The sequence below is a fragment of the Rhinolophus hipposideros genome, assembly GCF_964194185.1.
Source record: "Rhinolophus hipposideros genome assembly, chromosome: 3".
In the NCBI taxonomy this organism is placed as follows: Eukaryota; Metazoa; Chordata; class Mammalia; order Chiroptera; family Rhinolophidae; genus Rhinolophus; species Rhinolophus hipposideros.
This window is the reverse complement of record NC_138049.1, coordinates 9,734,369-9,752,418: the sequence shown is the minus strand read 5'-3', so window position 1 is coordinate 9,752,418 and position 18,050 is coordinate 9,734,369. Positions and strand designations below refer to the sequence as shown.

Here is an 18,050-nt window from a genome sequence, read left to right as displayed (position 1 = left end):
ATACCTGAGAGAGGGCTACCAGAGAAGGAGAAAGAGGTCAGTATGGCATAAAGGAAGATCTTAGCAGGGGTTTTATGCTGCTGCCAAATAGTCAAATGCAAGAAAGTAGGTCAGTGGGAAAGAGAGGACAGAGTCCCAGCGCAAATCACATGTGTTTTCCCACTCTGGTGTAAAGCTATTCCTGGGAGTCCAAGCGAATTTTGTTGTTGTTGTGTCACTGTACAACTGTCTGAAATGCAAATCGGCAGCAAACAGCTGCGCAGAAGAGCAAGAGCAGCGAGCTCTGGCGCCCTCGGAGCGGTGTCAAGTACAGTTCACGCAGAGCAAAATTAATGCTGTAAACGGGAGACAAAGTTCACTTATGAGCAACTCTCTAATGGGCAATTACCTCTTCTCTTTTCTTTCATTCCTTTTTCCTTTTCTTCCCCCCTCTAGCGTTAAGGTATAGCAGGCAATGAGGATATGGAGGAGACTGCAGTTTTTTTAGTCTGGCAAGGAAGGCAGCTTTTATGCATTTTCTGAGGTGTGTATAATTACAGGTGCAGTTAATGTGCTTAAGAGCTTAGGGGAGGCAATTGTATATGAAAGATAACTTCCTTACAGACAGCTTTATTACTCCGGCCAGCCGCCTCTCGGCTCAGGAATTATGCGCACTTCTCTCTGTTTCCATCTCCCTGGTCCTGGAGGAGCTTAGCTCTGTAAAGACGGGGAATCTGGGGAAATATTTGGGAGCATAGCCGGGCCCAAGACTCACACCTATGCTTCATGCGCTTCCTCAAATCTCATAGCACTCACTGACGAAAGAAAGCTTTTGGGGGGCAGGATTATGACTGAAGATCCTAATAACCAATACCTTACTGAAAACTGATAAGGAGCAACCACGCGAAACAAAGTTTAAGGACACAGAGGGGAGCCATTTTCAAATGAAGATGAGATTTTACTACTGGCAGTCACAGCAGCGGAGTGTAGAGGCAGAATCAACCAGGTAAGCCATTGAACTGGGTGCCAGTCTGCACCCTGTCAAAGTCCTTCTGTCCAAGACAAATGTGGACAAACTGCCATTTGCATCACAACAGTGTCCCTTCTCTGTAAGGGTTAGGCCACCGAGTGAGGAACATTTCTTCTATCAAGTGTTATTGACCCAGAATCAGGAGAAAAGAACTAAGAACATCATTAAAGAAAACACACGGTGTGGCTCAATGCTTTCATGGGACCAGATACAGAGATCAAGTCAAATGGAAGAAAGAACAAGATGGAAATGAAGAACCAGAAAGAGAGGAGGGATAGGAGGGAGGGAAAAAAGCAACTGACTGATACAGAGTCTTCTCTCTCTGTGTGTGTTTGTCTCTCTGTCTTTCTCTCTTATACACACACACACACACACACACACACACACACCTTCACAGAGATGTGCCCAACCAACCACATCACTGAGACAAAAGTCACATAGATATAGACAAAGATATACTGAGAGGCTCAGACATAAAGATACACAGAGAAAAGCTTCGACTTGAAATTCTTCTGCCCTTTAAAGACTGAGTCAGATGGACTGTAATTTTTTAAGAAAAGGTTAAAGCCAGTTGTATTTTTGTGAATGTAAGCACAATTAATGATATCATCTATTGGTACTTACTACATGTTCTGGCTAAAATAGAGCTAAGAACACCCCGTCCCTTCCATTCTAGTCGTTAATGGTGTAGGAGAAGCAATGGACCAGGGCCGAGACTACATGTGATACTTTATAGCCTATATTTTCCAGTCTTTCTTAGTTACTCTCTTTAACTTTCTGGAGAAAGAGAAGGAGAGTCTAATTTGTGACTTACTTCCTTAGTCTTTACCTTGTTTCTTACTTAAAAGACCCATTGACATGTTTTTTTATTTGGATCCCTCCCCTCAAAAAATACTGTCTTCATAAAGGACCCAATACTCCCAACCTTCAATGCCAGTACACCCAGGCCAAAGTTGTTCCACTTCCAAAAATATTTTTTGGGGTTAAGCCTTAAGAACAAAAAGATCGGGCTGGCCCGGTGGCTCAGGCGGTTAGAGCTCCATGCTCCTAACTCCGAAGGCTGCTGGTTCGATTCCCACATGGGACAGTGGGCTCTCAACAAAAAAAAAAAAAAAAAAAGAACAAAAAGATCTAGGATGATACTATTCACATTGCTTAACCCAGTGCTACAGAAGAACCAATAAACACTGTCTCTCTCCTTTTTCATTCTAGCTTGTAACTTTCATCCTCAGTGTCATCACATGGTCCAAAATGGCTGCTGACACGACAGCATCATGTCCACGTGGAAAGACTAAAAGGGACCTCTCCCAACTGAGTCAGCTCTCCTTAAGTAGCCTCCCTGGAAGTTCCTTAAAACTCTATATATGTATTTTATATATGTATACATATTGTTTACTAAACAAATGATCATTTGTTTAATAAACTTAAGTGCTTTCATAAATAACAAAGTGATTACATTTTCTTTGGGGGAAATTTTGCTATTTAATTTCATATGTCAATTTAATTTTTTTCAGTGTTTTTCTTTTTTAGTTAAATTTATTGGGGTGGCATTGGTTGATAACATCATAAAGGATAGGTTTCAAGTATATAACTCTATAATACATTATCTATATATTGCTTTGTGTGTTCACCACCCAAAGTCAAATCTCCTTCTGACCCCCTTTTCTATCTCCTCCTTTCCACTTTCCCTCTGGTAATTAGCATACTATTGTCGATGTCTATGAGTTTTTGTTTATTTGTTTGTTTGTTTATCCTATTCATTTGTTGCTGTCAGGTTTAGGTCCCTCATGAGTGAAATCATATGGTTCTTGACTTTTTCTGTCTGAGTTATTTCGCTTAGCATGATATTCTCAATATCTATCCATGTTGTCATAAATGACAGTATTTCACCTTTCCCATAGCTAAGAGTTTATGAAATATGTCTTATTTTGGAAATTAAGTAAACATTTAAAGAGTATCTTGATAAAAGCATATGCTCAATAGAACAGCATTTCCCAAGTTGTGTTTTACAGAATAAAGTACTAAAACAATGTTACTTAAAACAATAAAGAATATTTTATTTGGTCAAATAGACTTGGAATACACTGGGTTAAAAAAAAATTGATTTCTTCACCTCAAGACTCCTTAGTGAGTTTTGTATGCTGGCATGCTTTAACTCACCAAGTAGAAGTATAAGAAGTAGAATTTTCCAAATTTATTTGCCAATGGAAACTTTTTTGGTAAAATATGTTGAGGAACCAGCATACTAAGGAATACACTTTGGGAAAATGCCACAGGAAAGTAATACAAATCTCAAAATAACTGACAATTTTTAAATATACTTGTATATATGGTATCGTGTTTCCCCGAAAATAAGACCTAGCCAGACAATCAGCTCTAATGAGTCTTTGGAGCAAAAATTAATATAAGACCTGGTCTTATTTTACTATAATATAAGATCAGGTCTTCAATATAATATAATATAACACCAGGTCTTATATTAATTTTTGCTCCAAAAGATGCATTAGAGCTGATTGTCCGGCTAGGTCTTATTTTCAGGGAAACATGGTTTACATACAAGTTTCAAGTTATATACTGGCTATATGTCTTGACTACATTTTATTGAAATCACTATTTTATCATGACATCTCCACATTGTTACTCCACTCACACAATAGCAATAGTACCAGAACACATTCTAAAGTCAAACATAAATAACTAATTTGGGGGTTTTTCAATTCTAATAACATAGTAATTTGTACAGAGTTGACTGACAATAATATAATTTTGCACTTTATTTGCAAATTGTTTTTCTCTAGCCTATATGACATTGTGAGATGGGCTCAAAGCTGACATATAAGAAACAATAGTAATAATTCTGTCTAGCTATAAGATGTAATAAACAACCTGAAACTCCTCACACTAAAAACATGCTTTCATGAGGTATAGCAAAAATCCTGTAAATGCATAGTTAAACGTATAATAAAGTAAAGGACTGAAAATGAACTGAAATCAGAAAGTTAAAATCATCTATGTTGAAGAAGGAGTTGTACCTAGAGTCCTGAGCTGTAATGTCTCACAGGCATAGACAATGAGACCCCCTGAATGAAGTCAAGACTTTCAAAGGACTACATTCTCAATAAAAAGATGAGCTAAGAAAGGAAAAATTTCATCCACTGGCCCAGAGAAACATCGAGGAAGCTTTTAATTATTGACCAGGGCTTTTTCTGGGAAAAAAAAACTATCCTGAAAATTTGCAGCGATAGACCTGCTTTCACTCCAGTTTTTGGCTTAAATTTACAAGCTTACATGGTCCAGAAAAATTTATGCTAAGAAATTACGGTAAAAATGTTTCTAAAATGCTAATATTCTTAAGGTATCTGACAGAAGCAAACTCAAAACTATTATGCGAGATGCATCCAAAACTCAGGCCAGAAATTCACAAAGATAACTCCATCAAAGACATGTACATAACCTAGAATTTAAAGATGCATGAGGAAATAATCCACTATGGGAAAAAAAAAGGTCAACACACACATACACACACACACACACACACACACACACACACCATAATTAATCCCTTCAAGAACTTTAGATGATAGAACAATTAGATACACTATAAATGAGTGTATTTAAAATATTTACCCAGAAAAGGGGAGAAGAAAGACATAAGAATAAGAAACTACTTAAAATAACAGACATTTGAAAAACTATTGAAGTACAGCTTCTAGAAATGAAAAATATAGTCATTCTGATTTAAAATTCAATGGATAGATGAGTTAGCAAATTAGACACAGCTGAAGAAGGGCATTGGTGAGTTGGAAGATATTTCTTTGAAAATTATCCGTAATGAAACAGAGACATAAAGAAATGGAAAACATTTTAATTTGAGAAACACTAAGGATAAAATGAAAATATCCAAAAAATTTCTAAAAGGGAATTCACAGAAAGACAATACAAAAGTGAAGAGGCAATACTTCCAAATTTAAAAAAGACAGGAATTCCGTAACTCAGGAATAACTTCAAATATCAAACATAATAAATAAAAGTTAAATCCACATCTAACACACTGTAGAGAAAAACTGCAAAACAGTAAAGACAAATTATATGAAGCATGGAGAAAATACAGATTGCCCACAAAGGAACAGCATTTGACAATAGACTTCTCAACTGTAATAATAGAACCCAGAAAACAATGGCAAAAATTTCCAAAGTGCTCACAGAAAAAATGTTGTCTTAGCATTCTAAGCACAGCTACATTATAATTTAAGAATGAGAACAAATAAAGATAGTTTAAGGCAAACTAAGACAGTTTCTTTATTAGTAAAACTTCACTTGAGAAAACTGCAACTAAAGTATTGCTTCAGCAAGAAAAAAAAATTGAATATAGAAGCAAGGTTGAAATGCAATAACTTTGAGCAAAGAAATGAGTAAGTATGCAGGTATTTATAAAGAAGCTTGGACCAGTTTAAAGCAATAACAATAATGACGTATGGGGTGAATATAACTAAACTAAAATATTGGACATAAATATTATGAAATATGAAAGGGGTAGTTGAAGTTAAAACAGTGTAAGGTATTAGTCAGGTATTATTTGTCAGGAAGCGTATAAATACAAAGCTTAACTCAACATGAATATGAAGTACCATATTACACTTTTAGGGTAACCAGTAAAAGAACAGCAATAGACCGCATAGCTTCCAAAGAAAGTGAAGTGTGGGGAGGAGGAAAATAAAGAAAACTAAATTAACCAATAAAGTAAAACATGGGAAAGTTAAAGCACAGAAAAGACAGGATAAATAAAAAGCAGGAGGAAATCTATAGTCATAAGATATGTATATCTACAAAAGGAAAATGCTCAGATTACTTTTTAAAAATCAAAATTTGGCTACATGTTTTTGTAAGAGATATGTTTAAAACATAGTATTACAGAAAGGTTAGAAATATAAAAATAGATAAAAGAGATACCAGAAAAATACAATCCAAATGAGAGCTGGTATAGCTACATAAAATGAGACAAAACAAACTGTAAGTCAAAATACATTAGCAGGGGAAAAGATGGTTATCATAGTATAGTGATAAAGGCAAAGGTCACCAGGAAGACATTATAATTTTAAACTATATTTACTTAATAATACAGCTCACAATATACAGCACTATTAGAATTATGACGAGAAACAGACTCACAAACATTGTGGGAGCATATGTCTCTGAATGTTTAATAGATTGACCAGAATAAAAAATAGACAGGATACAGAAGATCTTTATAGAAGTATGCAGATAAAAGATAGAGAACAACAACATAGTTACCAAGAATAAATGCATGTATACCTGAATCTTCAAATTAGAAAATATTATTTTCAAATACACAAAAACCATTTTTTTAAAAAACCATAGGAATGGGTAATTGTTAGGGACTATATGTTTATACCCGCCCCCCAAGTTCATGTTGAAGTCCTAACTGCCAATGTAATGGATTCAGAGATAAGGCCTAGGCGAGGAAATCAGGTTTAGATGAGGTCATGAGGGTGGAGTCCCCATGTTGGGATTAGAGTCCTTATAAGAAGAGAAAGAGACCAATGCATTTTCTCTGCCTGCCAGGTGCACACACTAAGAAGGCAGCCATCAGCCAGGAAGAGAGCTTTCTCCAGCACCTTGATCTTGGACTTGCAGCTTCCAGAACTGTGAGAAATCAATGTTTGTTGTTTAAGCCACCAGCATCTGGCCTTTGCTCTCACAGCCAGAGCTGACTACAACAGTGAGATAACTAAGGCATAGCTGTGTTGGCATTTGGAGGCACTCTTCTCACTCTAAACAGCATTTGTCCGACTTTTATTAGCAGCATCGTGGTTTGTTAAGGATACCCAATTAGAGACAAGGAATGAGCATGCTGGAGACACTAAAGGAATAAAGGATACTTGGAATGTTTAAGAAAGTGACTACTTAAATTCAAACCAGTGGCCATGAGCTTACATAGATTTTCTTTTTAAATTAAAGGGGCAAACATGAGCATTTATTTATGCTTTAGAAAGAAATAATAAGATATGGTAACAGTATGCTCAAGAGTGATTTTCACTGAAGTCAGCTCAAGTAAAAGAGAAGAATTTAAAGTAAGGACACAGAAATGCCACTCAGAAGCCAAGACACCATGTACAGTTGGCTCATGGTGTCCATGGGAACCGGGCCACTGGCTCCACCTCTTGGGGGCCACACAGCCTTTCGTCCACTGCCGGTCTGCTGGCCAGCTCCATTCTCCCCTCCCTGCAGTCCATCTTCTGGCATGTATCAGCCTGCGAGGGCCCCAAGACAGCCCCTCCAGACCCTAAGACCACATAGCCTTCACACCAGCAGCAGTCTCTCATTTTCATAATCGCAAATTATAGGAAAAGAGCCAAGCCATACAAGACCTAAGATAGCATGGAGCCAGGAGTCTACTGCTCCTACCTGATCACCCAAGGCCAGGACAGGTGGCAGGTTCTAATGGCACTTGGCCATCTACAGCAGTACAGACTGTGGGCAGAGAAGCCATAATAGAACCACCCTAGACACTGAGTGACATTTAGTCGCTGGACTCAATTTCCAAGAAGAAAATAAGAATGTGATTTGCAAGAGGAGACAATGAGGTTGATAAATAAGAACGTATCTTATCTAATGGGGTAATTGTGATCTCTCGGATATTCATTCAACAAATGTTTATTAAACACTTACGGTGTGCTGAGCCCAGCCCAGCTGATACAAAGGTACAAACTCTGCCTACAAAGAACTCACAAGGTAATGAAGTACTTATTAAGAAAACCTGTGCCATCTGCTTCTCTGGAAAATTAAGAGAGTGATCCTTCTGGAGAACTTTGAATACACTAGAGTCCAAGCGCTCAAACTCTTCCTGAGTGTTCTCTATAAATTATACCCAGCCCTTGCTTGCCCCATGTTCTGTGTTCGCCTTAGGTTTCTTGTTACCTCTGGGCATACCTGCTTCATCTTCGGAAATCACTTGTAAAAAGGCAACTAGAAACAAATCACGCACCTTGTGTTCCACTGTGTTTGTTACAACCAAGTTCAGGTATCATCCAAACAGTTTTCTCTTCCAGCGTCTGGACACCCAGGATTGACCAGCATACAATCATCAGTAGACATCATGGTGTCTTCAGCATGAGGCTACATTGTTACCACCAGAGCCATCTGCTCTGCAGACACAGCGCTGCTGCTTTTACACAGTAGCCCCTCAGAGAACATCACAAACATATTAGTCCTAATGCACTGCTAGATTTCTACAAGGAAATAAAATACTGTTCCCTGGTGGGAAAGTTAAAGCCGGTAAGAGGACTTAACCCACTGCACAGAATTAGTGAGGAGAGAGTCCTGAACTCCTAATTCCCAGCTTCGTGTGAGAAACAGAAAACCCCCAGCCCAACAGTGGGAACTCTCCGGGCACCATCCCAGAATCACCTGCTTCCAATTATCCCTGTTTGTGTGATGCGTTACTGATTAAGGTCAGAGTCGGGAGAACACAACCAGGAGAAAGCAGAAGTAATAAATTTATTTTTCTTACAAGGGCCTGGAGGGTGCTCGGGGCCAGTCCTGCAGGGACCCCTTCTATGGCAGACTCAGCGCCTCTCGACCCTTCTCCACTAATGAGTCAGCCTGCCTTGGGGGCACCTCAGTACGGCATTAGCCAGAATCAGGCTCGCTTGGGCCTTGGGTTATTGTCCCGGAAACTCCTCCAAGTGACTTTTGGCATGTCAGGTCTTTGATTGGCTGAGAGGAGTTAAGGGAGCTCAGTGGGCAAAGGTTAATACAAATTCACTGGGCCTTTGGGGAATCAGCCCACTAGAGTGGGAAACCCGATCCAACCAGCCGGTGCTGGCCCCCTTCCAGAGAGGTTTCGTTACCAAAAGCAGCAGAAGGGCTGCTTTCTAACACGGCTCCTCTAGAATCCAGCCCTGCCTGGGGACCGTAAGGTCAGCGATGTGAGGATCCGTGAGCTGGGGCTTGGCTGGAGTGCCACTTGTTTTTCCACAAGAAAGACCCTCCTCAGAGTCGGCAATTTTTACTATGATTTTGTTTCTACTATTCTATTCCTAGACCTGGTCCTTGTGAGGGTTTTCCCCCAAAATAAATGCATGAAACTTTATGCAGCATTACATCAAATGAAGTCCATTGAGCCATCTGATTTTCTTTCTCTAAAAACAGCTAATGTGTGTCTTGCCAACCAGCTTGCTGTGCAAGAGAATCAGTAGAGGGTCCTGAAAATCCTCCATATGGTGGTCCCACCTAAAGTTTTACCCGTATTACCTGTGGGACCTTGGGAAATTATGTAATTTATGTAAGCCTGTTTCCCCATCTGTGATATAAGGACAATCACAACACTCATCACATGATTGTGAAGAGTAAATAAGAGAAGCAACTTTTTGGCTTCTTCTCGAGTCTGTCTGCTTCCGTCTCCTCATCACCTCGCCTCCACTCCAGCCTCCACCATGTCCACAATGTCCACAACAATGACCCAGAAGACCTACAAGGGGAACATCTCTGCCCCCCAGGCTTTCAGCAGCCACTCGTACTCGAGTACACCTGGCTCCCGCGTGAGCTCCTCGTCCTTCTTCCGGGCAGGCAGCGGCTACCGGTCTGGCCTGGGCATCATGAATCTGGCCGGAGGTTACGGCAGGGCTGGGAATATGGGGACCATTACAGCTGTCCAAGTGAATCAGAGCCTGTTGAACCTCCTGAAGTTGGAGGTGGACCCCAACATCCAGGCAGTGCGCAACCAGGAGAAAGAGCAGATCAAGACCCTCAACAACAAGTTTGCCTCCTTCATCGACAAGGTGCGGAGCTCAGAGCAGCAGAACAAGATTCTGGAGACCAAATGGAGCCTCGTGCAGCAGCAGCAGAGAACCCGCAGCAACATGGAGAACATGTTTGAGAACTACATCAACACCCTTCGGCGGCAGCTGGACACATTGGCCCAGGAGAAAATGAGGCTGGAGTCGGAGTCTGGCAACATGCAGGGGCTGGTGGAAGACTTGAAGAATAAGCACGAGGATGAGATCAACAAGCGCACAGAGATGGAGAATGAATTTGTCCTCATCAAGAAGGATGTGGATGAAGCTTACATGAACGAGGTAGAGCTGCAATCCCGCCTGGAAGGGCTGACGGATGAGATCAACTTCTACAGGCAGCTGTATGCAGAGGAGATCCGTGAGCTGCAGGCCCAGGTCTCCGACCCGTCCGTGGTCCTGTCCATGGACAACAACCGCTCCCTGGACCTGGACGGCATCATCGCTGAGGTCAAGGCCCAGTACGAGGAGATCGCCAACGGCAGCCAGGCGAGGCTGAGACCATGTTCCAGATCAAGTACGAAGAGCTGCAGACGTTGGCTGGGAAGCACGGGGATGCCCGGCATCGCACGAAGACGGAGATTTCTGAGATGAACCAGAACATCAGCCGAATCCAGGCTGAGATCGAGGCCCTCAAAGGCCAGAGCGCTTCCCTGGAGGCCTCCATCACTGATGCTGAGCAGCGTGGGGAGCTGGCCCTCGAGGACGCTCAGGCCAAGGTCTCCGAGCTGGAGGCCGCTCTGAGAGCCGCCAAGCAGGACACGGCCCGGCAGCTGCCGAGTACCAGGAGCTCATGAACGTCAAGCTGGCCCTGGACGTGGAGATCGCCACCCACAGAGAGCTGCTGGAGGGCGAGGAGAGCCGGCTGGAGTCTGGGAGGTGAAACATGAGTATCCATAGCAGGACCAGCAGTGGCTTCTCAGGTGCGCTGAGCCCAGCCTATGGAAACGTCACAAGCCCTGGCTTCAACTACGGCGTACACTTCCAGGCCAACTTCAGCTCTGGCAGGGACTCTGGCTCCTCCAGCCGCACCAGCACCAGCTCCTCCAGGACCGTGGTTGTGAAGAAGATTGACACTCGAGGCGGCAAGCTGGTGTCTGAGTCCTCTGACGTCCTACCCAAGTAAAAGGCTAGGCTACCGGGCTCCTTCCTGGCCTCCGACCCTGTGGGAAAGGAGCTGAGCAAGGGGACATTGGGCACAGGAGACACCCCAGTCCTCAGCCCACCCTTGGGGGAGGAGTCTACTGCTTGGGGGACCGCCTCAGACCCACACCCCCAACTAAAAGCCAAGTCAAGTGTTTTTTTTCCAAAATAAAATCTCAGCAGGCTGTATGCTAACCCTAAAAAAAAAAAAAAAAAAAAAAAAAGAGTAAATGAGAAAATGGAATCATTTGGTAACCACCACAGTAATAATTATCTCAAGCAAAGAATCATCAGCAGATGCTCAAATTAGTGGCTGAAAGTATGATAAGAAACAGGATATTTACATAGTTTCAAAGAATCTCCTAAGGAGGTATTTATTAAATTCAAAGTGAAAAAAAATTAAATACAAAGTAAAACAATAGTAACTTTACAGAAAAGAAACAGGCAGACACCACCTTAGTAAAGAGACCAACGGCTATAACATCAGCAGTAATGGGACAGACCCACATCTCATGCTTCCTGATAAACGGGATTGAAAACAACACAACAGCACAACCATCCTGCCAAAATTTCATAACCCAAGTATGATCATGTGGAAATACCAGACGAACTCTAATCAAGAGATCATCTACAAAATAACTGGTTTGTATTCTTCAAAAATGTCAAAGTTATACTAGTGGGCAGAATAATGCTCTTCCCCATCCCAAATACCTGAAACCTGTGAATAGGTTTCCTTGCATGGCAAAGGGGTCTTTCCAAATGTGAGATTATCCTGGATTATCTGTGTGGGCCCAATCTAATCACATGAGGCTTTAACGCAGAAATCTGCCTTTCCCAGTTGTGGTCAGAGATGTGAGGATGAAAGGAGCATCAGAGAGATGTGTCGATTTGAGAGGGACTTAACCCAACTGGCCATGGCTGGCTTTGATGATGGGGTGGGGGGCCACACCCCAGGGAACACGGATGGCCTCTGGAAGCTAGAAAAGGACAGGAAACAGATTCTCCTAGAAAGACTACAGAAAGGAAGGCAGCCCTGCTAATACCTTGATTTTAGCCTAGTGAGACCATATCAGACTTCTGACCTACACAACTATAAGATAGCGTGTGTGGGTAAAGTCACAAATTTTGTGCTAAATTGTTATAGCAGCAGCTGAAAATTAATGCAATCATGAAAGAAAAGAAAGGATGAGGAACTCTTGCAGATTGAAGGAAACTGAAGAGGCGTGATAACTACATGTCTGTGCGATCCTGAATTGAACCCCGGGGCAAAAAGAGGAAATTCGTTGGGCAATTGATAATGCTGAGTGAGATATGTAGTATAGATAATAATATACCAGTGCTAATTTTCTGATTTGGGTCATTGTGCTGTTGTGGAAGAGAATGATCTTGTTTTAGGAAATATACACTGAAGTATTTAGAGATACTTCAACTGCAACTTATTATCAAGTTTTCAGAAGAAAATAGGTGTGTGTGTGTGAGATATATATAGATATATGTGTGTGAGAGATATATATAGATATATATATAAATAGAGAGAGAGAGAGAGAGAAAGAGAGAGACAGAAAGAGAGAGAGAACTTTGGTAACATGTTAGCATATAGTGGCTGTGTTGTAAAGAGTATGCAGAAATTCTTCATTGCAACTTTTATAAATGTCTGAAATTTTTCAAAGTAAGGAATTAATTTGGAGTCCTAAAAAGGTAAAAGCTTCATATAAAGTACTCAGCACCTTGCCCGGCACTCAGCAATTTTTCAGTGAGTCTAGACCCTTGTCATGCTCTCTGGCTCTAGCATCAGTGCCCTACTGGTCCTTGGCAGGAAAGATGGAGTAGTGTGCATTGGCTGGGAGCCCAGACCCTGGAGCCAGACTGGGTTTGAATCCTGGCTTTGCCACTTTACTAGGTGTGTGACTTTCGACAAGACACTTAACCACTCTGGTCTTCAGTTTCGCCATCTGTTAAAAGGAGCTAATATCTATACCAAGGTTGCAAGGCGCATATGAACTCATGTATGTAAAGTACATACAGTCCTAGGCATGTAATAAGCTCTACATAAACTGGGCTGCTACATAGCAGGGTCTGAGAGAAAGTCAGAACGACTCGTATCTAAAGACTCATCTGCAGACTTCGCCAGCTTGCAGTTGGGGTTCTACCATTAGAGTTTATCATTCTAGCTTCAGGTTTATTTATTGCCTAAATTTACTGTGTCTTATTCATCATTTAAAGATTGGTATGTAAATAGGTCCACCAGAGCTTTTACTAAGAGCAGATCCCTATGACAGACAGAAAGATAGTACAAAGGGACATATCTAAGAACTATGGCTTGCCCTAAAGAAGAGAATCACACTGGAAAGGAAAATTCCAAGATGAAAGATGTGATCACTACAAATCAATTCAGTTGTATTATCTAAGGGCATAACACTCAAAAGATCACACACAAAGGAACCAGAATTGGACTGACATCAGACATCTAAACAGCAACATTGAGTTGAAGAATGTAATGGAGTAGCACTTTTAAAGTATTGAAAGAAAAGAATTTTGAACCTATTACAGTTCATCCTTGAACTGTAATCCAAGGTTGGGGTTGCGGACTTTCACGCATTTGAAAATTCTCATATAACTTTCTACTCCCCCAAAAACTTAACTACTAATAGCCTATTGCTGATCTGAAGCCTTACCAATAACATGAACAGTTGATTAACCGATATTTTACATGTTATATGTATTACATACTATATTATTACAATAAAGTAAGCTAGAAAAAAAGAAAATGTTATTCAGAAAATTCTAAGAAAGACATTATATATTTACAGTATGGTATGTATTTATGGGGGAAAAATCCACGTATAAGTGGACTCATGCAGTTTAAACCCATGCTGTTCAACAGTCCACTGTGTGTTACATTATTAATATCTGAATTGCCAATCAAATGTAAAGGTACAGTAAAAGTATACTTAGAAATACACCACTTCAAAGGTTTGCCACAAAAACATCCATATTGAACACATTTTTAGAGAAAGAACTCATATTAAAAAAATAAGACCAAGAGAGGCTGCAAAAAGTATGGAGAGGGAGGATAACCAAAGTTTACTGTTGTCTTAAATTTTTTTAATTAAATAAAGGCTATGCTAAATGAAAGAAAAAGAAAGTATACCCATTACAAAAGAAAGGAAAGGAAAGGAAAGGAAAGGAAAGGAAAGGAAAGGAAAGGAAAGGAAAGGAAAGGAAAGGAAAGGAAAGGAAAGGAAAGGAAAGGAAAGGAAAGGAAAGGAAAGGAAAGGAAAGGAAAGGAAAGGAAAGGAAAGGAAAGGAAAGGAAAGGAAAGGAAAGGAAAGGAAAGGAAAGGAAAGGAAAGAGAAAATCCTAGCCAATGTTTTCATGAGTAGTCTTTTAGAACAAGAATATAGAAGTTGGGGCCGGCCTGGTGGCTCAGGCGGTTAGAACTCCATGCTCCTAACTCCGAAGGCTGCCGGTTGGATTCCCACATGGGCCAATGGGCTCTCAACCATAAGGTTGCCGGTTCAACTCCTCAGGTCCGGCAAGGGATGGTGGGCTCCGCCCCCTGCAACTAAGATTGAACACGGCACCTTGATCTGAGCTGCCTCCCGGATGGCTCAGTTGGTTGGAGCGCATCCTCTCAACCACAAGGTTGTCAGCTCGACTCCTCGACTCCCGCAAGGGATGGTGGGCTGTGCCCCCTGCAACTAGAAACGGCAACTGGACCTGGAGCTGAGCTGCGCCCTCCACAACTAAGATTGAAAGGACAACAACTTGACTTGGAAAAAAAGTCCTGGAAGTACACACTGTTCCCCAATAAAGTCCTGTTCCCCTTCCCCAATAAAATCTTAAAAAATTAAAGGGGGTCAAACATATTGGGGAAAAAAGAATATAGAAGTTGATTGGTTTAAGGAACCAATGGGGATAATTAAATAGGAGTATGATAGTAAATTAAAAGCAAACAGCAAAAGAACAAAAATGTAAAATCATTAAGGTGCAAAAGAAATTCCAATCTATCCAATGGAAATAGGAAAAGAAATATATAGGGAAAAAATGGAAAATAGAAGACAGAAATAATCTTATAATAGCAATTACATTACATCTAAATGAGTTAAATTATTGAATGTAGAAGACAGAATCTAGTTGAATTTGAAAATCTGAGGTCCAACCACCTGTTGCCTATATTGACATACTTAAAACAAAAAGTCACATAAAAGTTGACAGTAAAATAATCTCCCATTATAGCTTTAAGTAAACTATATATTAATATATCCTGTCTATTTTAAACTTCAATATATGGGTGAAAAAGGGGGTTCTATGGAAAGTAACCGGACAGGATGATCTGATTGTAAATTCCTACCTGAGCAGGTCATGGTAACCGGACAGGATGATCTGATTGTAAATTCCTACCTGAGCAGTCACACCTCAGGCCTATAACGTCCTAGTAAAAGGTTATCTTTGCCTTAAGCTAGCCCTGTCCATTGTTTTTGTGTACTAGGTTAACACACCAATCAATACACTTCTAAAGCAGGACCACCCTCCAGAAAGCACATAATCTTAACTATCCTGTAATCCAATCTCCCACCTTCATGTCATCTTCCTTAAATTCCATCCTTAATTTCAAATGCATAAAAGAAACTACAAAACTGTTATTCTCTGGAGCATTTGAGATCTTGCTCAACAGCATACACGTATTTGGTCATTTTAGCTCAAATAAACTTTTATAAAAATTCTCTACAGGTTTGGACAGTCTATCTGTTCCAGTAATTCTACATCAGATGATTCTATGTGGCCCAGTTTTTTGAGGTGTTCTTTTCCTCAAGTATTTAGTCATTCCAACTTCTGAGTCCATGTTTCCTGGAAAAATCAGCTACTTAGCGGGGGGATTTACAGGGAAGGGGCAGGGAGCGGTAGTGGACAAAGGCAGGAAACAGACAGATCTGAGTGGAAATAGATATAGTCCCAGGAAAGAACCACAGGCATCAAAGAGTCCCTCCAATCACCTGCTTCTTGCCACTGCCTGGACAAAGCTTCAGGTTAGGACTTCACTTGTGAACATCAGGAGGAGGCCGCCTGGGGAGAATGTGACTTTCCTGAGTCAGTGTCTCTCATCCAGCCACACTGTGGAACCACCTGGGGAGCTTTTGAAGATCCCAAAGCCTTGTTCCAATACCGTGATTCTAATTGGTTCACTCGTCTGGGGTGAGGTCTGGGAGCTGGGTTTGTTTTGCTGCTGGTGATTCTAAAGTGGAGCCAAGGTTGTAAGGCATCTGCAGTGTAACCCACCAGTCTTGAGGGTATGGAGAAGTATGTGGCCCATGGCCAATGCCTGAGGTCAATCCACACAGGTGTTCATGAAGTCCTCATCCAGCAGAGGTCAGGCCCTGCCCTAACTAACACCTGGATCTATTGTCTGAGCTGATTTTCAGTTAAGAGGACTGACAGGGATTGTCCCAAATCTACATGCATTCTTCCTGACTTGCCAGGCCATGCCCCATTCCAGCTTCAGAGGCCATACGTACCCATACCCTCCTCAAGGTTTTCTTTTGTTTGCATTTTGTTTTTATTTTGTACTTTTAGTCATTGTTGTTTAGACCCTAGATTCTGTGTTCTTTTCTAGTTTCTCCAGAGTTGATTTTGGAGAAAGGAGCCAGTAGCCCGTGTTAGTCATCCCTTTGGCAAATCCTGAAACCAAGAGGTTGTGTGCTTGTGTGCTTTCTTCCTTTAAAGCCAAAAAACCATAAGGAGAATAAGAAAACTGTGGGACAGCAGACCTATGAGAAAGAATTGCCCTAGCAGACCTGAAAAAGCCAAATACTAAGCCATTAGTGGGGAAAGCTGAGAAACATTAGATTTACACTGCAGACACCTTAAAAGTCTCAGAATTTGACAGCACAGAGACATCTAGAACTGGCGAGGGAAGGAAAAGTGACTGAAACCCACAGACCTAGACGATTAGAGAAGCAGTTAGAGCCGTAGATCCCCTGCCTCAGTCCAGAGGGATGAGCAGCAGCTCCTCACCCATTCTGGTGGCCACTAGAGGCATATTGTCTGCATAGAAAAAACAGTCTCGACTGGAGATGAGTAGCACAGGTTAGAACATGCATACTGTATTAAAATCACAAGGATTAAGTGAGAAAGTACAGACTCAGCGTTGCAAGCTGGGAGTGCCAGAGCTCTTCCCCCACTCAGCCCCCAGGAATCCGAAGCAAAACCTCCACTCTCCCGGCAAGAGACTAGCAACTTTCTCTCTGAGGAGTCTGACCACCTCACAAGGAAAGACCTAGACTCTTGATTCCAGGTTCCCTAACAAACAGCTCACTTCGACCATCCTAGAGTGAAGTTCAGAATAGACAAGCCCCACCCAAGCAGCTTTCTGGCCCTTACTTTTAATCATGATCAGACAAGCTAGGACCATAAGATATCCAGGTAAATTCTCCAATACAGAAGATGGAGACCAAAATAAACAGGAGGTAGCAGCTTAAAGGCAGGGAGAGAAAACTTTTAAAAACATAACTAATATTCACATTCCCAGGGAAATAAGAAAGATATTGCATCCAAGGCATAAGAAGAGATTTCTATTTATTTAGTTTTTTAAGGATGGAGAGGGCATTCAGACAAATATATATATTCAGACAAATTTCATTTTATATATATATATATATATATATATATATATATATATATATATATATATGAAATTAAAACCATGACAGCAAACAATCGCTTCAAAAAGAATAAAATACTTAGGAATTTTACTTTTTTTCTTATAGAATTCTTAAGAGACAAAAGATTTGTACACCGAAATCTATAAAGCACTGATGAAAGAAGTTTTTAAAGACATAAGGTAATGGAAAGATGTCCCATGTTCATGGATTGGAAGACTTAAAATTGTTCAAATGTACAGATGGTAAGATATTCATCTACCCAAAGTGATGTACATAGTCAATACAATGTAGAGAAAAACCCTAACAGTGTTTTATTCAGAAATAGAAATACTTATCCTAAAATTCACATGGAATTTTGAGGGACCCAGAATAGCCAAAACAATCCTAAAAAAGAACAAAGTTGGAGGATTCACACTTCCTGAT

At 40.9% G+C, this 18,050-nt stretch overlaps 1 pseudogene across 1 annotated transcript; it reads left to right on the top strand.

The window, feature by feature from the left end:
• The first annotated feature begins 9,474 nt into the window (after positions 1-9,474).
• LOC308491660 (keratin, type II cytoskeletal 8-like) lies at positions 9,475-10,948 on the top strand (annotated as a pseudogene). Its single transcript has one exon. The product of its transcript is annotated as a keratin, type II cytoskeletal 8-like (transcript).
• Positions 10,949-18,050: the final 7,102 nt, after the last annotated feature.